This window comes from Polistes dominula, unplaced genomic scaffold, assembly GCF_049000335.1.
Source record: "Polistes dominula isolate Pdom_NZ unplaced genomic scaffold, Pdom_raw_medaka scaffold_35, whole genome shotgun sequence".
Lineage (NCBI taxonomy): Eukaryota > Metazoa > Arthropoda > Insecta > Hymenoptera > Vespidae > Polistes > Polistes dominula.
This window is the reverse complement of record NW_028300968.1, coordinates 766,386-792,978: the sequence shown is the minus strand read 5'-3', so window position 1 is coordinate 792,978 and position 26,593 is coordinate 766,386. Positions and strand designations below refer to the sequence as shown.

Here is a 26,593-nt window from a genome sequence, read left to right as displayed (position 1 = left end):
ATCATAATATTATCTTTTCTGTATCTGTGTGTGTGGGTTATGTACTTTGATTGAAGATTTAGATCAAGTAAATGTTGTCTATTTCTTCCTTGTTCTCTGAAGTCAACGAAAATAGCAAAAGGTCTTTCGAATTATAATAAATCAAGCGTGTACATTTAACGCTTCACGTGATCGTACTTCGATCGTATTAGAAAAGTACAATTCTCCCTAGATCGAATACCCTTATCGCCCTAAAAGATCTAGACGTTCATCTTCGATGTTTCGTATAGCGCATCTGTTCTTTCGAAGATTGAGTGGTAACTCATTACTTTGTTTAATTTGTTTAAGTTTTTTTTTTTATATATATTTATTAAATTATATATATATATATATATAAGTCCCATTATGTTCCACAACTATCATTCATGTTGAAAGTTAACTTAAAAATTATCTTCCTGCAGAACTCTTCAGGTTGTTTAGCAAACAAAAAGGTTTTTATGCAACCTATCGAAAATCAGCACGAATTTTCAGAATAAGCCATTACTTTAACTGTATTTAATTGTTTAGAATTATATTAAATCAACATTTTTTATAAAAAAAACCATAGAAATCAAGTTTTTTATTTCTATGATTTGTCGCAACAATTTAAGGTGTAGATTGGCGCATTAGGGGAATTTTTGCTGCTGCAGTGGCGTTAATACCTAAGTACCAAATAAATATATATATATATATATATATATATATATATATATATATATAGTATATCTAAATAGAGAAGAAGGAAAAAAAAAAGGAAAAAAATATGAAGATATTTGTTTCGAAAAACGTAAATCGATTTTCGTTTTAGAAATTTCTGGTTTCTCTCTCTCTCTTTCTCTTTGACTTTCTTTCTCACTCGTTCGGACGATACTTCTCGGTGCCATCAACCCTTATCGTAGTAACGTCAATCATTCTCTAGTGTTGGGTACGGTCGAACTTATCGCTCGATTAATCGCTTTGACAATGCGCCTGTCGATTCGAGTTACTCTCGGATTCGCGGCTCACAGACAGCCTCGATTGCAAAGAGAAGTGAGTTTTCATTTTGATTTTCGAAAGCGCGCGAACCCGAGCAAAACACCAGCAAAACAACACACAGTTTTCGTTTTGTACGAAATTCTATCGTTCAACTAAACAAACCTTATTCGAAACATTCAATCTCGAGTATTTCATTAGTTAAATGCATATAATGTACATTTATTTATTTATGAGTGATCAAAGTTAGATTGTTCATTATTTAATTAGTTTAAATTTTATTCTAATGTGTTAGGAGGATATTGATTTTATTTTTGTAATATTGAACCTACCACTGTGGTCAAATAATGGCATCTTGCAATTTGTTATAATTCATTAAATATATATTTATTTATTTATAAATCATCAAAGTTATATTTTTAACTATTTAGTTAGTTAAATTTAAATTTTAATATATTAAGTTATATGTTTTATTTTTTGTAATATTAAAACTACCACTCGTGGTTAAACAACTGCATCTAATTTAATTTGTAAAAAAATACATTGAAAAGGTATAAAATATAAATTTATTTATTTATAAATTATTAAAGTTATATTGTTGACTATTTAATTAGTTAAAATCAAATAATATATTAAGTAACATGTTTTATTTTTTGCAACACTGAACCTACCACCGTGGTAAAATGGCATTTAGCAATTTGTAAAATACATAAATACATAAAATGTACATTTATTTATTTATAAATGATCAAACTTATATCTATCACTATTCAATTGGTTTAAAATCTTATTCTAATTTAAGTAACATGTTATATTTTTGTGTGTGTGTGTGTGTAAATATTAAAACTACCACCATGTGTTTTCTTTTCCTTGTTTTTTGGTTATTGAAAGTTTCTTATAGGGCTTAACATTTTTTGTTTCCTTTGGTTTGTAAAGGATCTCATTATCGGGGGTTGATCCACCCACCCCTGTGGCGTCTTAGGAACATTCACGGGTCACCATAGCAAGTTCCGGCCGAAAGTGCCGTTGCATAAATTGCCTGTAGATCTCAATTCACCCCCCTTGGGGACGATGACCATTCTCTTACACGTCGTGCTCATGAGTGACATTTTCCTAGCGTCGTCGTTCCTGCGTCGCAGGATAGCACAAGACCACCCTCTTGTGATCCCGCATTATCATTCTCTTTCTCTCTCACTTACTTTCTCTTGTGTTTTTTTTTTTTTTTTTTTTTTATTCTTTTTTTTGTCATTTTTTTTCTTTTTCTTTTTCCTACACAACCTTCCCTCTTTTTATATACGTGTACACCCTGGGTACACCACCCAGGGTGATCTTTCGTCAAACGTTCGATCGAATAATAACTGTGACATCTTTCCTCGATGTTATTCTAAACATTTCCGACATTCGTTTCAACTGAAATTTCCTATTATCTCGATCATTTCTAATTAAATTCATTCAAATGTTTAAAAAATATTGAAAAAAAAAAAACAAAAATGCTCTGTATGTGTCTACGTTATTGACATTAATATTTGTTTTTCTCTCCCTATCATTATTTCTTAAAAAAAATATATATATAATATATATATTATCTAATAAATAATAATATAAATATTTAATTATAATTATTACTTTTTTTCTATTATTATTAATAAATAAAATAATAATAATATATATAAATATTATTTAATATATTTTCAAACATAATTTTTGATGGTCTTTTTTTATATGAAACATCTCTCTACAAAACACGTTTATATATACATGGTGTAACTAATTATTTTTTAATATTAAACACACTACAATACCATAGCACTATATTCCATATCACAATTTAATAATGGAAAAAATATAAATTTAGAAAATAAAAAAAAAAAATATACCACATTAGATCTTTATGAAACAAATTACTAACTTATTCGAGTTGTCAAGGTGAAAGATGAATAAAGAAAAGTGTAAGAAAAAATGATAATACAAATACCATAATTCAACTCAATTTATCAAAGTTCAAAATTACAAGAAAAAGAAGAAGAAGAATAATAAAAAAAAGAATAAAAATAATTAAAAATAATAGTTAACAATAATCAAGATTCTTATACAAAGTATTATAAATAAATATATGATACGAGTAACGAGTATAAAGGTGGGGGTATTGTTAATACATAAATAAAAAAAAGAAGTAGTAGCGGTGGTAGATGAGTTGGAGGGATGGGGGGGGGAAGGGGGCTGGGAGGGAGGGAGGGAGGGATGTTTTCAACGTAACCGTGGCCTTACAGAAGAAATAAGAATAAGAGTTTGTACACACGTATACACATACAAAAGTGTATAAGAAAGAGATATACTCAAAAAAAAAAAAAGCAAGGAGGGGGGTCAGATTTTACGAAACAGTGGGAAAAGGATGAGAGAGAGAGAGAGAGAGAGGAGGTGGGAGAGGAAGAAAGAGGTGGCAAGTGAGAAAGGACGAGGATTGGCGAGAAAGGAGGGTTACCTTGGTATTTCTGCGATTGACCAATCACGTTACGAATTTCATAGTGACGCAGGCGCGATCTAAGGGAGCGTCGTGAGTTTTAACCCTCGAGGAATATGGTTTGGGTGGCATGCACGAGGCCGCAAACCTATCACTTCTTTGGCGACAGCGGTCGAAGTAACATCCTCGTCCTTTCTATCCTAACACGACGTTTTACCTTTTCAAATATCATCTAAAGTCATTCATTCGTATTATTCTAAGTTCCTTTTCCTTTTAAGTAATCCTTTAAGTAAACTTTTATCTAACTTTTATCTTTATCTCAACTATATACTTATAGATTTCTTTTCCTATTTTACCCTTTTTTTTTTTTAGTGTTTTGATTTAATCCTTGTAACCTAAACCTTCCTTTACTTTTCCATATTTTATTTTTATTATTTTATTTTATTGTACATTTAATTAAAATCTTTCTTGTTGTTCTTTTTCTTTTTTTTGGGGGGGTGGGGTGGGGGTGGGAGTTCCTTCTTACCTTTAAATTGTCAAAGTATTATTTATATACACAACTTTTGTTATCTAATAATCAATCGTCCTTTGTATTCAATCCTTTGGTTGTTTTATTAAAGAAAAGTAAGAAAAAAAAAAAAAAGAAATGGATTCTTCGTGGTATCGTTGTATGGTATCATCGTTCGCGACCGGAAACTTTATATTGGAAGAGAACAACAACGTGCCGATCATCATCATCATCATCGTCGTCATCTTCATCATGGTGTTCTCTAAAAGTCATCGTTGTTCGCGTTCGTTTTATCATACGCCGATTTGACATCCGTCCGAAGTAACACGATGAAGTATTTTTATCAACAATTTTTCTACAAATTCAACTATCACACACAGACAGACAGACATACAGACACATCACACAGGTTTTTTTTTATTCTATCAATTTTTACATCTTTATTATTATTATTATTATTATTATTGTTGTTGTTGTTCCTAATCCTCGGTGTTTTCTACTTGATTTTCTTTAGAAATTTTTTTTCAAGAATTTTATTTCATTTAAAAAAAAAAAAAAATATTCAATTACTATTTTCCATTTGTATTATCGTTGTCGTCGCGAAACATTTATCCTCGTGCCTTAAATTGCCGTCCAATAATAATCGAATTTCCCTTTTTGACAATAAACCACACGCTTTTGTGACACCCCCTTTCTGTGATCTTTCCTTCTCTCTCTCTCTCTCTTTCTCTATGTCTTTCTCTCTTTCTCTTTCTCAGTTTTTACTCTCCTCATGTATCTCAGAAAAAATTTGCCGATAATTGAATCAATTATTCTCAAAGGTTTTCTCTTTTCTTTTTTCCCCCATTTTTGTCTCGTATTCCACCAATAGAATTTTTCTATTTTTTTGTTCTATTCCCCTCTTTTTCTCTCCTCTCTTTCACTTTCTGTCTCTCTCTCTCTCTCTCTCTTTTTTATTTCTACGTGAAATATTTCGCATTTAATTTAACATTTGAAATTATCCCAATTTGTTTCACGCATGAAAATTTATTTCAAATGTTTGTTTAACCTCTCCCGTTTAAAAAGCAAAAAAGAAAAAAAAACAAAAAAGAAGAAAAGAGTAAAAAAAGAAAAAAAAATAGAAAAAAACGAAACTTTAAGAAAAAGAAAAAAAAAAAGAAAAAACAAAAGACATCGTCCGTCCTATTTCAACCCCTTGTGTGCCTTTTCTACTGAAACCTTCTGTACTTTTTTCGTGCCTAATAGAAGATAGTACTTTTTACCATTATTCCGTGCCTCCGATATTTCTCAAACCGTTTCCAAAGAAAAAAGAAAAAAAATAACGAAAAAGAAAAACAAAACTTCCCTTCCATTGAACACAAAAAGAGATTTGAGTAACGAACGTATTTTTATTATTATTATTTTTTTTTTATTAAATAAAAGTAACCGAAAAAATTACATCTGAGAGTAATACGTAAATGGAAGATTTGGTAATAAACAAAACGAAGAAGAAAACGAAGAAGAAGATGAAGATGAAGAAGAAGAAGATGAGGAAAAAGAAGAATAAGAAGAAGAAAAAGAAGAAGAAGAAGAAGTTATACACGATTACAGTTTCTTTGAAACAACAAAGTTCTTTCTATTTAAAAAAAAAAAGAAACAACAACGAACTATATCATCATCCCCCTTTTTATACGGTTCGTCGAAGTAACGAAAAAGAAAAAACAAAAAAGTGAATTTTACCGTTGTGACGAAACACAAACTTTCAAGCTTCAGGTGAGTAATCAAGATTTCATTTCTTTTGATTTTCTTTTTCTTATTTTCTTGTTCTTGTTTATATGTTCTCTTTAGTCCTTTTTTATTTTATTAAACTCGTTGTACTCTATACTCCTCCCAATTTTTATTCGTAGTTTGAACAAATGTATTTTTCGCTTGCGTAGAAATTTTGCAATGATTTATTATTTATAATATATATATATAATAATATATCATATTAAATCATATCATTATTATATATAATAATATAAATATATATTATATTATATTATAATATTAATATATATTTTATTTTATATAATATTGTGATTTAATTTGTATAAGTTATTGGTTCGTTATCCATTGATATTGTATTTGAAACTTTTTATAACGTAATATTGTCAGAAAAGCAATACTAGTTTGTTGGTTGTTGTTTGATTAGAAGTCAGGTGTTTGTGTGTATGTATATATATGTTCCTGTGTGTGTTGCGTGTGAAAATAAGAGAGAACGAATAAAAGGATAGAAGGGTTTGATTGGTGGAAGAAGAAATCCATGAAAAGTTATTTTCAAAACGAATTGTTTTCTTAATTCCACGTAACTCTTTGTTTCGTTATCACCTGTTGCTCGGGCCTCTGACTAAAACATTTGTTCTCGATACGTTCAACGCTTTTTCCGATTGATTTATCTTTTTGTTTATTTTTATTTTTTATTTTTATTTTTCTATATTTCTATCTCTTTCTCTTTTTAACACATATATATATGAAAAACATAGATTTTTTTCTATAGAAAAATAAAAACTCTTTCTTTATTTTATCAAATGTTATTAAAATCGTGTTACGTGCAGCACGATCATTTTTATAAATTAGGCGTATAGTTTCTCAATTTTATACAATTATTATAATTCCAGTTATTTTATCTAGAAAAATAAATTAACATTTTTTTTTCTTTATTAGATTCTTCTTCTTCTTCTTCTTTTTTTGTCCTCCAGTTTATTCGCATTCAAATAAATTATATTTAATGCGACAAACGAGCTCAAAGAATGTTCTTCCTTGAAAAGAATTGATTACCGGGGCACTAGGTTTATCTACTTTTCCCTTTTACTCCCACCCCTTTTCTTCGATCGGTATAGAAAACTTAATTATCAAGGTTGAAATCGTGTTAGTTAGTAGTGACTCTCTCTTTAAGGTCTTGAAATCGGATAGTATAATGCGAGAATAAACTTTCCGGTAACCCTAAAAAGAAAAAAAAAGAAAAAGAAAAAGAAAAAGAAAAAGAAAAGAGAAAAGAGAAAAAGAAAAGGGATTGCGGAAGAGGAAGTGTTTGGTGAAAGAATGGGGTGGCTAGGGGGTAAGAGGGGTAAGGGGTGAACGTGGATAGGAAAAGAGAGATAGGAATTGTAGAAAGAAGAAAAAGTAGATGAGGGTTGGAAAATATCTCTCTGTGTGCGAAAACAACCCAACCCTTTGGAGCAGAATGAGGAGTACGGGGGGAGGAAGAGGAAGAGGGTTGTTCGAATTCTCCTCGTAGCACGGAAAACCGCGTAAAAAGGAACAAATTCGGATAGCATCACATAGTCCCCAGGTTGGGAAACAAATCGTTTTAAATCGGGTTAATCCCGTGGGTTCTATAAACGAAACCAACAATTTTCTTCTTACCAATTACAAACATGACGAATTCATTTTACACGCTTCTCGTTTTAACGAGACGTACGGGGTAGTAAGGGGGTAGGTATAGGTAGGATAGACCACCTAATGCCAAAGATGATAACTGTAATTTGCATTTGGTGTAAATTAATAGGGGGATAACGAAGGAAAAGTATATATATATATATATACATGTAGAGAAGTTGTCAAGAGAATTGGACAAATTTTGGCCTAAGCACATTGCAATTCTGCTAAATTATATAGAGGATAGAATAATAGGATTGATTGAATTACTTGGGGAGGGATGAAATTTCAAGCTATCTTTATCGACCTTTCTTTATTTCTATCTTTTTTGTTGCAAATAAAAAGAAAAAAGAAATAAAAAAAAGAGAGAGAGGGAGAGAATATAGAAAAAGTAAATAAATAAACAAATATAATATATACCATACATATATATATATATTTGGTTTCTCTTGTTTGAACAGTCTCAAAGCCATCGCTGATTTGTTCGTACTCGAGCGTAACTCCAACCTTTCGCTCACCGTCTCACGGGGGTGTGTTATTGGGGCACTAGTGCGCAGAAGCCCCGAATACATCCGTGCAGCTATCCCCCACCATCTCGTTCTAACCCTTCGGAAATAAGGGGTGGTTCCCCAAGAATCCTCTCGATTACATTTCGAGTTGGGGCTCGGATCGCGAACTATTCAGTTTCTGTTCGTCCTTCGAAGCGAAAGGTTGTCCTCGTCCTCGTCCTCGTCCTCGTCCTCGTCTTCGTCTTCATCTTCGTCATCATCGCCTTTCTCGTTCTTCGTGGTCGTGTCCATTTTTATATTTCTGTTTCTCTCACTCTTTTATTCTCTTTCTATTTATTCATCTTTTCACATCGTCTTCTTCATTTTCAACATTTTCATTTATCGCGTATACACACTCATGCATATATACACATATATGCACACACATTCGTGATTAATCCTTGGAATTAATCGGACATTCGAATAGTTGTGTTACTCGTGTCGTGTTTTTTAACCAATCCGTAATAGTTTAATTCAATTTAAGATTTGATTTTGATATTTCCATTGAAGAATTATCCTAGTGTTAGTTTTGGTTCTTTTAAGTAAAGAACAATCTATATTTATACAGCCAATAGTTGCCAGTATTCTAGTATGAATACTGATAATAATTTCGTCTATTAAAAGTTTATACGAGAAGATTAAGGATCCTCTTGACACATCCGTACACAATCATCCCCTATTGCTGGTTACTACCGTGTGTTCTGTGAACAAATTTAATCACAAAGTTTCTTAAATCATCGTAAGTAATTATTAACTAAATATTAATTTATTTTTTATTTTAATAATAGTAATAATTTTTTATATTAATTTTTTTTTTTAACTTTGAATTCGTCGAGTGATGTTATAACAAAATATATATATATATATATAGTATATCGGAATACTTATTTACGTAACACACATACACATACACAGATTAATCTAGTTAATTAGAATTAATTAACATTGGTAATCGTGTTATCGTATAATCATCAATAAGACCATCTACCTTGATTGATGATGATCATTATTATCAGTTATCATAATTGATGAACACGTGACACCACAGTTCATCAATGTTCTCTTTGTATTAAACCAACCCCCGTTCGAATTAATCTCAAGTTAGATGAAAAACAAGAAGAAGAAAAGAAGAAGAAGAATAATCGTGAAAGAAATAAAAAAAAGGAACATTTCTTCTCACCTTTGTGACATTTTGTCTATCGCTAGTACTATCTCTAAGAGAAAAGTTGTGCAAAGTGAATCATAAGAGAGGGAAGAGGGGGGATGGTTTGGTCGACTCTACCTACTCTCGTACTTCCAACAAGATAATCTCGTTTTCCTCGCATACAGTAGTAGTCTCGTTCCTATTTGATATCTCATATTCTTGAAAAGTCACCTTAATAGGTGACAAACTTTTTTATCTTTCCAAATTTTATCTATCCTTTCAATCGTACTATACTATCATCATTTTATTTCTATACAATTTGTTATATTTTATTCTTAAATGTGTAGATACATTTTGAATTTGTATTTTGCAATTTAACTGATTATTCAAACATAATTTAGAGATGCAATCAAATTTCATGTGTGATATTAATATAAATTAAATATTTATAGATTTTACAATATATAATATTGTATATATCATATATATATATACATAATATAATATTTTATTATAATATATATGTAATATATTATATTATATATAAATAATAATTATAATATAATAATATTATATTATATACAATATTGTAAATATTTGGTATATATATATATATATATATATATATAAATCCATTTAAAAATTGTACATTCTATAGAGGGTTGGAAACAACAAAAATTCATTTAATCTGACTACCAAAACACAAAATACATTTTTAAATACTTTCATTCCACCCCATTATTCATATGCACGAACCAATACACGTTATCGAATATTAAATTATTTTTACGTTACACCAATACAATAACATATATATATATAATAAGAAAAATAAAAGATACGAATACAAATACTAAAAAAAAGAAACACACATTTTTCGTTAGAGGTAGTTTGGGGGTACGATAAACTGGAGAGAGAGAGAGAGAGAAAGAGAGAGGACATCGAACCGGACGTCAATACGTCCCAAAGGGAGAAAGTTAATAAGTCATTCTTAGGAGTGTGTAACAAGGTACACACACGCTTATATTGTGCTTCTTTTATTCCCCCCTACCTCTATCCTCACCCCCAATCACACACCCTACCACACCGTTATTCTTTTGTGGCCCTTATGGAACGTTATCGAAGATTGTGGAAAGGGGATTAGAGGGGTGGAAGAAGAACTGTGAATAGTGGGGAGGAACAAGGGAAGAAAGAGATGAAAAGGGAGGGGGGTTGTTTCATATATAAGAATTGAGATAGACAGAGAGAGAGGGTAGTTTGTCTGTAGAAGTGAAACGTGGAAAACGAGGACGGACGGTTTGCAACTGCAAGCTCGTTTCATTTAGTTGCTGTGATGGACTTCTACGTGATTGGTGGTTGTGGTGATAGTGATGATATTATACAGAAGAACTGGGTGGGAATAGGGGTGGTTGATAAAAAGAATGTTTCAGTTGTTCAGGTGAGAGATTCAAGTTTCTCGTTTTTATTTTTTATTCTTTTCTCTCACACTCACTCACTTACTCAGTCACTCACTCAGTCACTCAGTTACTCAGTTACTGTATTTTATTTTTATCTCCTTTTTTCTCTTTTGCTTTGGGTTTAGGTTCGCTTAAAGAACGGAACACGATAAGTGCAGGTGGTTTCCAGACACGAGTTAAGGTACATAAATGGAGAAGCTTAGTGTGTGGTCTTGTTCGTCTTCCTTCTGTTCATTTAGTCAGTTACTGATGACAAGTTAAAATTCATTTTCTTTTTTAATTCGTTCGTGTGTGTGTGTATGTTTGTGTTCCAGAGTTTGTTTAAAATTTATAACAACATTTGTTTGTGAATTTTTTTTTTTTTTTGTAGAAATTTCAATTGAACGATTTAGTTATTAACAGATGCGTGACATTTTCTTGTTTCCATATTTAATCGATCGGTACAGAGAAGCCGAATGTCGTTGGAACCTAATCGATCGTATACAGAAATGTCTGCAATTCGATTAGAATGAGAAAGAGAGAGAGAGAGAGAGAGAGAGAGGATGAGGGACAGAGAAATAGTCGAAGCATTAGTCAGATCATTGCAGTTGCAATCGTGCGAATCCGTTGCATCCTCGTAGTCTCATTATTGCATGACATTTCTCTACTGTCGACTTGATTCGAGTTAAGTGTGACAGCTAATTAATGGATGATGATCGTTGACAATTATCATCTTGGCATGTGATTTTAATTAAATACCATCGAAAAATATGTTAGGAATGTCAACATAGTAACTTAGATCAGGAGTATCATTTTTTGAGGTTAGGGTATATGGTATAAAGTATTTAACATTTCAGTTTTAAGATTATATAAAAATTAATTGACTTATCAAGGTATAACAGTATAATAATATTTATTTGTATTTAATATTTTTCAATTTTAAAAGTTATATAAAAATTAATAGACATTTTAAGGTATGACAGTATAATAATATTCATTTTTATTTAATATTTTTCAATTGTAACTTAATATAAAAAAAATTAATAGACTTTTATAACAATATAATAATATTCGTATTTAATTTTGTTATTTAATATTTTTCAATTTTAAGGTTATATAAAAATTACTAGACTTTTTAAAGTATAAAAAATATAATATAATATTTATTTCTATTTAATTCTTTTCAAATTTTAACGTAATATATAATTAGTAAATATTATCAATCGGTGGGGGGGGGGTGAATAAACACAGATAGGAAATACCTGATTAAATGATTAAATAAATTAAATTATTAGCGTGTATTTATTTAATTTATCTCTGCAAAATATATTCAATTAATATTTAATTAGTTCTTTTTACTTTTTAACGTATTACGTTTTAATATCTTTCATTGTTCTTTATTAAAATAATTCTTTTATTTATATATTAATATTAATATATTTTCTAATAATATTATAAAAATGATAAGAGAGATCGTAAATATTATTTTCAATATTAAAAACAAATATTACAGTTAATAGTGCAAAATACGAGTAAACTTGAAATCAAATCTTATTTTGTGTTAGATGATTTTAATAAAAGTTTAAGTAAAAAGTAAATCGAATCTCTCTCTCTCTCTCTCTCTCTCTCTCTCTCTCTCTATCTCTCTCGAGACTCTCTCGTTCGATTGTAATTTACGAAAGTTTTTAGAAGAAAAGAAACCAAAAAAAAAAAACAAAAAATACTCTCGACAAACTCTAATAATGAATTACGTGAGAAAATTAACAACATAACTCGACACGTGATCGATAAATCTTGGTTGACTCTTGCTTAAAAAAAAAAAAAGATAAATACGAAGAAAGGTTTGTCTTTCTATTTATACGAAAAAGGTTTTCTTTTTTTCCATCCGTAATAAGATTTTTCACTTTTTATCTTCCCTCTTCTCCATTTTTCTAAACTTTCCTATACTTGATAATATATTCAAGGAAAGTTTTGCGAAGGGATTTTTCTTTTACATCGATATAAATTGACATCACTCACATAGAATATCAAATACAAACATTCAAATTTCCTTGATATATATATATATATATATATATATATATATATATATATATATATATATATATATTAAAATAATTCTTTATTAAAATAATTCTTCTATTTATATTAATATATTTATTAATTATATAATAAATATTATATACATATATATATATATATTTATATTTAAATTCTTCTATATTTATATTAATAAAAATAAAAATATATAATTTTATTAATAATTGTTAATAGATTGATAATAGATAAATTTAATAATAATTAATTAATTATAAATTAAAATATATCATTTATAAAGAAATTAATTGAAATAATTATATAATATATCATATAATTAAATAATTATAATATTTTAATATATTATAATATATATATATAAAATATATTATATAATATATATTAATATAGAATATATATTATAATATAGAAATAATTATAGTATATTATATAATATAATATATAATTATAATATATATATATATATATATATATATATCAATATATTTCACTCCCATGTATAAAAGAATTTGATTGACTTTTCCAAAAACAAAAAACAAAGTTACACTATCCGAAAAAAATCACACACATATACACACACAGATACAAAATGCAAGAACTTTTGATTCATCTTAAAATATTAAACGAAATTATGGTACGTAACCTTGACGCAATGGTAACCCCTTTGATGCAATCCCTTATGCAACATTTTCCGATCTAACGCATGAAATCGAGAATCTTTACATTATTGCGATTGCCCTGAGAATAACTTGCCCGTATCGTATCCATTCTATGTATGCGTGTGTGTATCTGTGTATCTGTGTATGAGAGAGAGAGAGAGAAAAAGGAGGGGTTCAGTTAGAAGGGATGGTTGCAAAGTGGTGGGTAGGGGTTGCTCGTGCTCGAGTTTGACACAGTCAGGGATCCCCGTTGCCAAGCAACATTTAAGGGTAGAAGTTCACATAGGCGTAACATCTATATATATATATATATATATATTCAGAATTATATTTTCTATAACCTTCTCCTTTCATCATGATATATATGTAATACATATATATACGTATATATATATATATATATAATACAATTAAATCGTGAAAACTCCTAGATTTTAATGAAAATAACTAAAAGGAGTTTCTTTTAATTTATGTTAAAAGAATTTTATTATTTCGTACATTAAAACTAGTAATTTTTAACTTCGAAACAAAAATTATCTTCATTTTTACAAGAGAAAAACGAGACAACTTTACGAACCACCTAATAATCCTGTCATTTGAATTAATTGATTTCACAAAGTGTTATATATATATATATATATAGATAAAAAGTATGTTTGTATAGATAGGTAATTGAAAAAACGGATCCCATAATTGAATGACCCCTTGGGATCGAATGGCATTTGGATTATCCCTATTGCTCTTTGTAAAACAGGCACGTTTTCCTACCGCGAAAATACGAGATATTATCGTGAAGATATTCAATCGGTCAGATTTATCCAAAATAGAAACTAAATTATTATATATATATATAATATTATATATTATCTTATGTTTTATATAAAAAATATAATTAGATAGAAAATTGTTATTAATAATAATAAATAAAAATACTTTTTATTGGAGATTTTCAATCAGTCAGATTTACTTAAAAAAAAACTCTAAATTATTATATATTTATATTTTTATTTTATAATATATGTTATTATTAAAATATATTATAAAATATATTAAATTTCATATAATATAATTTAAATTAATTAATAAATATAATTTATATAAATATATTTTAAATTATATTATAATTCGTATATATTATTTCATTTATATATATATATATTTCATATAATATAATTTAAGATAATTAATAAATATAATTTTTAAATTATAATATATATATATATATATATATATATATATATATATATATATATATATATATATATTATTTAAATAATATAATATATTATATATTATATTTCACATATAAAATAACCAAATAGAAAATTTTAATCAATAACAAAAAATACAAATACTTTATATTACAAAGTTGAAATTCTTTTGCTTCTAAAAATAAAATAATAATAAAAAAAAAAGCATTCGTTTAATAAATAAAATATTTATATAATATAATATATGTATAATATATTATAGAATATTTCCTATAAAAAAATTAACCAGATAGAAAATTTCTATTAATAACAAAAAATATAGAAATACTTTTCAATTATCAAATTGAAAATAATAATTCGTATAATAAATAAAATATTAATATACCGTTTGATTTGATATGTTTAAAAATATGGAGCAAGTATTTCTCACGTTTTTTTTTTTTTTAATTCTTTTTTATTTTTTTTTTTTATATCTTTATATATTAAAATTTGATTTCGTTTGTGTTCAGAGTGAATAGATAGATGCAGAGTGGTTATTTTCCAACGACAGCACGAAAGAAGCCTTTTGTAGTCGGCTAAGATGTTATCGATGCTTCTCTCATTCTATTTCTCACTCTTTCTTTCTTTCTAGGCGACCAATAAAAAAAAAGAAAATAGAAAAAAGAAAAAAAAATATATATATATATATATAAAGCTGTCGTTGTCGACACCGTTCAATCGATTTTCCAATCTTCGTTAAAGGCACGTGTCATCATCGGTAGAATTTTGTTACGATCGATGATTAAATTTAATTCGTTTCAAGAGAGAATACAATTTAATATTATATAATCAAATATTCTTCCATTTTTAATATAATAATAATAATATATTATTATTATTATTATTATTAATAAATATATATTATTATATTTATAATAATACTAAAATTATTATATAAAATATATATTAGTATTTATAATTTTAATATATATTATTTACTATTTGAAATATATATATTTAATTTTTATTTAATTTTAATATATAATATTTATAATAATATTAAAATTATTATATATAAGTTATATAATAATATTTAGTATATTATTAATATTTATGATTTTAATATTTATTAATATTTAATATTTATTATTTGTTGATACATATTTATATATATTTAGATAGAATGTATATAAATAATTCCATGTTGGTGGTTTTGTCTCTTTAACAGTATGAATCTGTTTTTAATTCGTTTTTTTTCTATTCTTTTTCCACAAATTTAATATCGACTACTTTCTTTCTATATATATATATTTCATCTCTCTTTATCATTCTCTTTCTCTAATTTTTTACAGGATACAATTCATTCTCTCCATATATCGATTTTCTTTTTCCGATTTTAAACCAGAAAGGAAAAAAAGGAAAATGTGAACAAAAAAAGAAATAGATTTTTTTTTTTTTTTAAACGTTCAAACCATTTTGATATTCAACTTTGATACTCGTGGTGTTGGTGTTACCCGAAAAATTCCAGCCAATCGTGTTTTAAAGGTCTCCTGTATTCACTTTCAAAACGTTTTTCATACGAAAATTAAAACGATACCGAAGTACTTCTCTTCGTATCGTACGAATTTAAAAAAAAAAAAAAAAAAAAAAAATAATAAAAAGGGAAGGAAAAAAAATGGAAAAAAAATTTGAAAAAAATTCATATTTTACATTTAATTCAATATACTGCAATGATATATATATATATATATATATATATATATATTATTTTACAAGGTTTTTTTTTTTTTAGTTTCTATAGGAATATTTTTATAAATAAATATAAATGTTTTTGATACGAGAATTATCAGTGAAATGAAACAATTTCTTTTTTTTTTTCATTTACAAATTTATTTTGTTATTATGAGTTTAAACTTTTTTACAAAAAAAAAAAAAAGAGACTGTGTGTGTGTGTGCTAAGTTAGCGTAAAACGAGTAAGCGTATTTTACAGTAAAGAATTCATGTTATCCATTTGAAATATAATAAATAAAATAATATTAATTAATAAATATATTTAAATATGATTTAAATTTAATAATTTTTTTTTTTTTTTAAATATAATCTCACGGGAATGTTTAGAATTTTATTATTAATGAATATTACGTGTTCGTAGTTTTTTCTATTTTTTTCTTTTGTGAAAAATATAATACAACGTAGAATGCTGGAAACTTTGTAAGGTAATATCTCAGAAAGTTACTGTTTGTCACGTATCAGATTTTTGTATGCAACCAAAGAATTCTATCTGTAACTATGATACTCAACGAGAGAGAAAAAAAAAGAGAGAGAGAGAGAGAGAGAGAAAAAATACAAATTCGAAATAGAGGTAAAAAAAAAAAAAAAAAAAAAATACACACGTAGAGAAATCGTGTTGCAAAAGTTAGCAAGTAAAATAAATCAAATAAAAATCTATTTACTAAATAATTAAATAATTAAATAATTTATCAAATCTATTCACTAATTTATACAATTTATTTATTAATAAATGGATATTTATTAAATCATAAAAATGAACAAGTATTATAATTTTTTTTTGGATAAACTAAAAACACCATAGAATTTTAATATGATTTTTCTTATCTGTCATTTTCATCAAAATACTGAAACAGTATTTTCATCAAATACTGAAACATTTTTCTATATTTTTCTTTTTTTTTATAGAAAACCATCGAACCGAGATCTGGATAATTACGATGACAACCATATTCAATCCTGGTTAAAACTACTACACACATAGAATACTTCGACAATGTTTTTTCGTATCGAAAGAAAGCTTCAAAATATAAACGAATAAAATACAGCACAATTAAACGTGAGTATTTACACGAATTTATTATTAATAATTAGATAAATAATTTATCTAATGGGTTAGATAACTTATTAGTTTTTATAGATATATTTATAGATAGATTAATAAATAAATTATAAAATATATAATATATAATTATAAACTATCGTAATATGGAATCGTGAATTATATATTTTATAATATATCAACCCCATAATTATGAAAGTGGTCGTAATGTAAGTCAAAATTAATAAAAAATGAGTTTATTAATTAGTACACATTACATTATTATAAACTAAATAAATTCAATGTAATTTTCAAAACGATATTATCAAAAATGAATCGTTAGATAATGTTTGTTATTTCAATATTGTGTAGAATTCATATAGTGTTCATGTGTTGTTCATGTGTTCATTTACCATTAGACCACTTTCATAATTATGGGCACATAATTGTAATATTCTTTATTAATTTATCTTTTATTTTCATTGATAAATTAGTCAAAATGTAAAGTATCAATATTAAATTGATTTTTTAATAATTCAATCGATAAAACAAAATGTGTCGATATTTTTCAATATAAATTAAATTCGTAAATAGATATTACGTGCAAAATCATTGTTTATCGTAAAATATGATTAAATAATTATCATAACACATTTAAATATTATTAACTTTGACTATAAATTTGTATTGAATTTAATTATTAATAAATGAATGAATGTGATATTTAATTTAGGTTCAACATATTATATTGCAATTATTTAACGTTACTTTAATTCAATTATTATTTTATACTTAATTATATTCATTTCAATTAAATCACGAACAATAATATTGAAGTTTGAGAGAGAGAGAGAGAAATAATTATTAACAATTAAAAATAGCTTTATTTATTAGAACGATATTATTTGTTAATATTATTATTAATATAAATCAAATGTTTTTGTTAAAGATTAGGTGCACCAATGAAAAGTGTCATCCGTCCGTCCTTGTTCGAAATCGCAACGTGCCTTACTTTCGACCATCACCAGCCTGGTCACGAGATGATTCACTTTGCGAAAAACAGCCTGTTTAATTTTAATTATGATTATTTTTATTTTCCTGTTTTCTTTTTTTATTTTTGGAAACTACCTTGAATAATAATAAGAAGAAGAAGAAGAAGAAGAAATGACAATAATAATAAGGAACAAGAGGAAAGGATTGTGATTGCTGTTCTAATTTTACATTGATTATGCGAAACGTTGCATAGTTTTCCATTTGAGTGAGTATTATTTATATTATTTATATTAATAAATAAATTAATAAATATGTGTGTTGCTCTTATTTTATTTAAATTTAGTTCATTGTTAATTATTTATTATATTTTTAATTTTACAATGTTTAAAATGACAAGAGACTATTTTTACTGATATTATTTATAATAATTTTATTATGTTTTATTATAATTTATTAAAAAATACAAATGTTGTTTTTGTGATACGCGTCAGAAGAGAATATTTTGAATGAGGATTTTTGTTTTATTTTTTTTAAGTTAAAATAGATTTTCAAGATATGAGATAAACATATAATCCTGTAGGATAATATTTGATTATTTTATTTTATCAATGTATTATATTTCATGATAGGATGAAACTGATGATGATGATTCGATTGTTGACAAAATTCAATGCCAATTTTCGTGAGATATGTTTGATATTCTTGGTTGTTTTATGAATAATCGACCAGGAATCAAACATATTATTACGAAGTTTGGTTTAAACTACATATGTCATATTATACAGAGGTAATGTGTTATCGTATTTATGTATATTATTTCATATAGTATAATATTATATGAATTATTATTCGGATTGGTCAATAATTGAATGTTGCAATTTTTTACAGGACAAAATATTAATGTTGTTTTCATTTAAATATTAAATATTGTATTTTAAAAAGAAAATAGTAAAGATTTTTAACCTTTACTTATCACACGTGATCCACAAGACCCAGACGACCTTTTTTGCAACTTGAGTCGTCATTTTTCTCAATTGTTCAAATTTGATCATTTTTTAAACATATTTAAATTTAATTTAAAGTTATAAAACCTGTATAGTCTTATTAAGTAAGTATTAAAGAAGTGTACAAAAAAAGGTTGAAGTAAATCTATGCAATGGTTTCTTTTTTATAACAATTTTTGGGTGTGGTAAGTGTGTTACCCCATGAAGGGTGGTAAGCAAAGGTTAATATTTAATTACAACTTAATAATAAAATATTTAAAATATATATTTTAGTAGATATAATTTTATAAATATTTGCATAGTTAATTATTCTATAATTGTATATAAAATATTAACAATTTTGCTATCCAAAAAAAAAAATAACAATATTTTATTACAATCGTAAAATATATTAAAAAGAAAAAGTAAATTAATTATTCAATAAAATTATAACTTAATAATAAAACTATATATATATTTTTTAAATATAATTTTACAAATATTTGCATATTAAATGATTCTTTATTTAATTAAACAAAATTACTATTATACCTGAATATAAAATATTAACAATTTGTGTCAAGAAAATCTTTTAAAACAATTTTTATTTATTTGACCATATAATAAAAAATATACAAAAATTTTGATATAAACTTATTGACCAATCTGTAAATTTATTAACGATTACAAATTTGTGTATTCAACAAGCAGATAACAGATAATGATATTATTATAAATTTATCTGAATTTGACAGATACCAAGAGGAAAAAGGAACGTATCGATGAATAAAACCTTCAATTCTATTGTTCCTACGTAATGGGGGAAAATTCAACACGAACACATCACTCGATCGAAGAATTTTTAACGATGTGTGGATGAATTCTATCGAAAGTTTGTTTGTTTTTTTTGTTTTTTTTTGTTTTTCTCTATCATTGGTATTCAAGATGATTAATTCAATTGTGTGATCACGTTACCAGCTCCTATTCCTCTCAATTCTCACAATCCTTCATCTGATTACTGTCGATGGACACTATTTTCATAATTTGTCATATTTATTAATGTTAAAACAAACTTTTTTTTTATCTTTAAACAAAAAATTGTCTTTGATATATTTTTTCGTGATATTACATTAAGATAAATTTTTGTTATACAAAATACGCGTGAATTTATTATCAAAGACTTTTTAATACGAAACACGCACATTAACACACATTGTCAATTGTCTGGAGATTTAATTTTTTATTTATTTATTTCTTTTTTTCTTTTTTTTTTTTTTTTGGATATTTCAAACAATTACAAGAGTATTATTTTTTCAATCTTAAATTAATAAAAATACACACGGTCAATTTTAATGAAAAAAAAATAAAAAATAATTTTAAATGTTAATAAATGTATATACGTAGAACAAATTTTTCATTTACAAGTACACAGGCAGTAAAAAAAAAAAAATACCATAATTACTCTGTAATGGTGGTGTCCATGATGTTCGAGAGATATTATTTTTAAAAAAATATTATTAACAAATAACTATACCAGGGGTATACGGCAACCTTTTGAGTCGGAAGTGCCAAAAATTACGATTTACAAAATTTCAAAGTTTTTTCACAGCCACCGCAATTTTTTCTTCCCAACAATAAATAGTACTAGCATAAATAAAGTTAGTTTTTGGATAAAAAAAAAAATAAAAAAAACTAATCTATTTATTCATCAGGGCCTAATCTTCGTTAATCGATTCAAAACGATTTTTTAACTCTTTTAACTAAGGAATTCGCAGTTTCACATCCAAAGAGTCGCAGTTTCACATCCGAAGAGCTGCATGTGGCTCGCGAGCCGCAGGTTGCCGACCCCCTGAACTATACGTATATTTTATTTGATATATTTATTATACATCTTTCTGCAAAGTGTCCTTAGATAGAAATAACACGTGCTTTCGATTTTAGCCTTATTCATAGTTATAAGATAGTCTTATTAAAATAGGATTAGTACTTTTTTTTTTTTATAATGAAAGTGAAAGAGAGAGAATGGAAGAGTTTATATATAAACAAAATCTATATATAGTAAATATATATATATATATTATGTATATGTATATATTTTAATTTTATATCGTTACTTAACATTATGTAATTTATTTCTTTAGCATACACCGATAATAACGTGTGTGTAACTTTAACATGTTCACTGATAATTAACAAATTTCAATGAACTGTAAAAAAATTAGATAAGAAATTTTTGTTCTCTTTTTTCTTTTTTTTTTTTTTTAAACAAATTGCGATATCGCAGAATAGCAAAGTAAAAATATAATAAAAATTCTGAATTATGCAATTGAAAATGAAATGTTATTTATGTTCATGTTAGTGAACGTGTTAATTGTTATATTTTTAATTTGTAATTTAATAATAGTGATATGGTAGTTTTAAGAACACAATAATGGTGCTAAAAAAATATTGTATAGATTTGATTTGATTTTAGACAAAAAATTTCTATTCACATTTGAATAATAATTCGATGAAAATCCAGTACTATTATTATCGAATAGTAATTTATTAAATAACATTGTGTATCGATGTTATTAAAAATTATTCATGTTAATGATTTAAAGAATTGAAAAAGAATTTAAAGAAGATAATAAATTATTACGATTAGTGATACAACATTTGATGTATATTTTTATCTTTTTTGTTTTTTGTTTTTGAAACATTTGTATAAAAGAAAATAAATATAAATTGACATAATTGTATATAATGATTGATATAATAAAATATCAAATTATTACGAGAACTATGTGCATTATAAAGAAATGTTGTTTTTTTTTTTTAAATTAAATGATTATTTAATTTTAAATGTTTGAAAGTTTAATAATAAATTATTTTTATAAATTAATTAATTAAATATAATATAATATTTAATAATTAAATGTTAATTTTAAAGTTACAAACTATGTGCATAAATGAAATGTTTCTAAAAATGATTATTTAATTTAAAATTTTTGAAAGTTTAATAATTAAATATTAATAATAAATTATTTTTATAAATTTAATAATTAAATGTTAATTTTAAAGTTACAAACTATGTGCATAAATGAAATGTTTCTAAAAATGATTATTTAATTTAAAATGTTTGAAAGTTTAATAATTAAATATTAATAATAAATTATTTTTATAAATTTAATAATTAAATGTTAATTTTAAAGTTACAAACTATGTGCATAAATGAAATGTTTCTAAAAATGATTATTTAATTTAAATTTTTTGAAAGTTTAATAATTAAAAATTAATAATAAATTATTTTTATAAATTTAATAATTACATTTTAATTTTAAAGTTTCGATAATCAATGTGTTCATGTTTTGTGTACATTTTTAAAAAATTTTTTTTTGAAGTTTTTGATTTATGTGCAACGTTCAACATTTTTCTTTACTGAGAAGTTTAGAAATTCGTGTAACATAAGAAGAAGAAGAAGAAGAGGATCCATGGTGTGTGTTCATACTGTGAGACCCTAAGGACTAAGGTTTGACTTTTATCAAACCCTCATCTTTTTTTCTCCCCCCTGATTCTTTGACGACAATGTGTACCTAAAAGATTTTTTTCCCCCTCCCCTACTTTCCTTCCTTTAACAAAAAGCATTCCATTGGAAATTCTTGAAACCTTCCTGAGTCATCGAACGAAATACAACTGATATTTTCTTTTTTTTTTTTCTTCAAATCTATAAACCAATCAGTTTCATGGACGTTAGTATTTCTATCCAATAACGAGGAATTATGGTATCTTTTAAAGAAAAAAAAAGGAAAAAAAAACTGATTGGCTATGCAAAAGAATAAACGCAGTATGGAATGTGGAAGGGGTGGGTGAGTATAAGTAGAAGGAAAATAGACAAAATCTGGAAACAGCGATCACATTTTATCCAGACAGCACTTACGTTAGTTTGGAAAAGTCTCCCTTCACGTTTAAAATTGTTTTGTTTAATTTTGCAAAGTAGTTTTGTTAATTTGAATTTGGTTATTTTATTAAATATTATTCGTGGGTCATCTGTACGAACTAGTATTGAAAAAACACCAGGGTCTTGAGAAGGGTAAGTTACTGATGAATTATTTTTGTTTTTATTTTAAATATTTAATGATTTATGTTAAAATGATAAATGGTTCAAATGGTTTAATCTATGGTTTAATCTTAATTTAATTGTACTTCACTTTTGTTAAAATTTCAAAGAATCTTCTATTGAAATTATTTTTTTTATTTGAGTATACATTAAGAATTGAAATTATTAGGAAATTGTGTTTATCAATTGCTTTATTTTTTCATATATATATATATATATATATATATATATATATATATATATAAAAATGTAAAAAATATAAAATATAATAAAATATTATATGTATATTAAATATTTTTAAAAATATTATATTACATTATTATTTAATATATTATATTATATTACTTAAATTATTTAAAAGCAAAAACAAAAAAAATAAAAAAATAAATATATAATTATTGTATTATATAAAATAATATTTATTATATGTAATTTTATTAATATATATTATAATATAATAAAATTATATTATATTATATTATAATATTATTTTTTATTATATTTTATATTCTATATAATTATATAAAATATAATATATAATAAAAAATTTCTTAAATATTATAGAAAAAATATTAAATTATATTATATTATTTAAAAACAAAAACCAAAGAACAAAAAAATAAAATTATATAAATATATATATAATTATTATATTATATAGAGTAATATTTATTATATTATTTAAAAATATATTCTATATATTAAAAATTTGTTGTTACACTTGTGTGTACTCGTGTATAAAAATATCTTGAAATTATGAAAAAAGTTACGTTTATCTTTTCAGATTATATATATGTATATATATATATATATATTATCTTATATCTTATATGAAAAGATAAATATGTATATTTAAGAAAAAAGATAGCTTTCCCATCATGAATTTTCTATCATAGATTTTCATTTATTTTCTCAACCATTTCTAACATGATATCATTTATCTGAAAACCTAAACAAACCATAAAAGGAAGTAATACTATCGCACATGGTTCCGAAGGTTTAGGTATCCGAAGAAGAAGAAACTGACGACGTATACCTGAAAAAAATTAAAAAAAAAAAAAAAAAAAGAAAATAAAAATCATTTCAACATTAAATTGTAATATTTCAAATATATAAACGAAAACAAAAAAAATTGGTTAACAATTCAATCCAATACGATGGGGTGTAGAAACATTTTCCAAAAACAATTATTTCAACTCGTATCCCGAAACTACCCCTATGAAATAAATATTAAATATATTTTTCAAATGTGTCTTATATTTAAAAAAAAAAAAAAAAAAAAACATTTTTCAAAGAACTTGATTTGTTATTAATAAAAGATATGTTTAATCAGTGATATTAATTTATCCTGATTATAGTAATCATCGTCCATTAATGATAGAAGCTGTACGTACACGTACGGTTTATAAAGTACGAAGTTCAATTTGAAGAGAACGCGATAATAATACGGTCTCTTTACATTACCATTTCATTTGTTATCTCGTTTATGCTTGAACCATCATTATCACGGAGCAAGCTGAACCGATAACAACTCAACCAAGAATTAATGCTGAGAAAGTGCTGCCACTTAAAGTGCCGTTACTTGTACATACGTCCGTTAGTCTTCTTCGGTCCTTCAATCTGGCTTGCCAACGTTACTCTTCTTCTATCATAATATGTATGTATATTAACATAAATATATATAGATATAGATATATATATATAGATATATATGTGTTAACACATTACAACAATTTTATTGCGTTAAAATAAAATTGCACTTTTTTTTCTACAATTTATTTTTATATTCATACATTTTGTTTTTGTTTTTTTATTAAAATATTTATTTTTGATTGATCTACAAAGGTATGGAAGAATATAATAATAATAATAATATAATAATATTTCGTTTATTTAAATTAAAAATATTTAAGTATAATATATAATATTGTTATTAGTTTATTGTTATTTATTTTTGTATGGAATATTATAAATAATAATATATTATTTATATGTTGAAAAATATTAAATGCAAAATATTATTTTTTTTATTACAAATTTGTGAAATTTAAATTTGTTTTAATTATTTAAATTTGATATATAATATATTATATATATTATATAATATATTATAATATTATAATAATATATTATAATACATTATAAATAATATATTATTTAAATATTTAAAAATAATAAATATGAAATATTATTTTTCTTATTACAAATATATGAAATTTAAATTTGTTTTAATATTTAAATTGTAAAATTTGGAAATGATATTTTATACATTGAATGATCAATCATATATATATTTATATATAAGACATTAATATTTGTTTTATGTAAAACTATATTCTATTGAAATAGTATGCATTTTGAATTTACGAAATTGAATATCCCCGATGTGCAACAGTAATATTTCATGCAACAAGTGAATCGTTTTTCTTTATTTCTATAGGATATAATTCAGAAGGGATGTTAAAGGTATGACCATAGAACCATTTGATCGAAAATTATAGCATTACAGTATTTCTCTTTCTCTCTCTCTCTCTCTCTCTCTCTCTTTTTTTTCATATAAATTGGTACAATATATATATATAGTATTTTTTGATTATTTTTCATTGAAATTTAAGTAACAAGTATCGATATACCTATGAATATTTTTTCCAAATATTTTGCCAATTGAAAAAAAAAAATGATACGTGCCTGCTAAACGTAAAATCAATTTTTAATTATATATTGTCATTAAATTTATTTAATAATATAATAAATATATTATAAATAAATTTATAATTCGAAGATTAATCTGATTATCGTATTACTCGTTTAATAATATCTATATGTGTCTGCTGTGTGTATTTAAAAATACTATATAATAATTTAATATAATTCTAATAAAATGTTAAACAAATTATTTTAAAGTCGTATAATCAAGTAATTATTTAAAAAAGAAATTATTTAAACAAATAAATAATTACACACACGCACAATAATCATTTAATTCAGTTGTATTTAATGTTTTCGTATTAAAATAATTAATTAAATAAAATTAATAGATAAATATTTAAAAAGTATATATATATATATATTGAAATAATTATTTCTTATAAAATATTCAATTATAAATATAAGATATAAAAGTGTATATATGTATAAAATACATTGAAAAGATTTAACATATTTACTGCATACTTACACACACGTAAATGTAAAAAGCCGGTCGCGAATCGTATGCTTTTTCTCTCTCTCTCATGAAAACATGTTTGACCGCATAATTATTGTGACTGTCTTATTTTACTTTGTGAGACGTAG

At 24.9% G+C, this 26,593-nt stretch overlaps 1 protein-coding gene across 12 annotated transcripts in view; it reads left to right on the top strand.

Annotated features, from left to right (window-relative positions):
* Window positions 1–26,593, top strand: part of SpdS (Spermidine Synthase) — a 45,436-nt gene that overhangs the window by 13,570 nt on the left and 5,273 nt on the right. For 2 of the 12 annotated variants that reach the window (XR_016176787.1, XR_001476512.2), the window contains 4 exons: window positions 5,382–5,711; window positions 17,092–17,242; window positions 18,174–18,482; window positions 19,956–21,456. The exons of 1 other annotated variant lie outside the window; for it this stretch is intronic. The gene's annotated coding sequence lies outside the window, so the exon portion shown is untranslated. Of the gene's footprint in view, window positions 1–1,926; window positions 5,712–7,054; window positions 8,646–9,934; window positions 10,489–10,632; window positions 10,689–17,091; window positions 17,243–18,173; window positions 18,483–19,955; window positions 21,457–24,142; window positions 24,957–26,593 lie in introns of those variants that run through there. 9 more of the 12 variants (XR_016176790.1, XR_001476514.2, XR_016176792.1 and 6 more) reach the window with 8 other exon arrangements.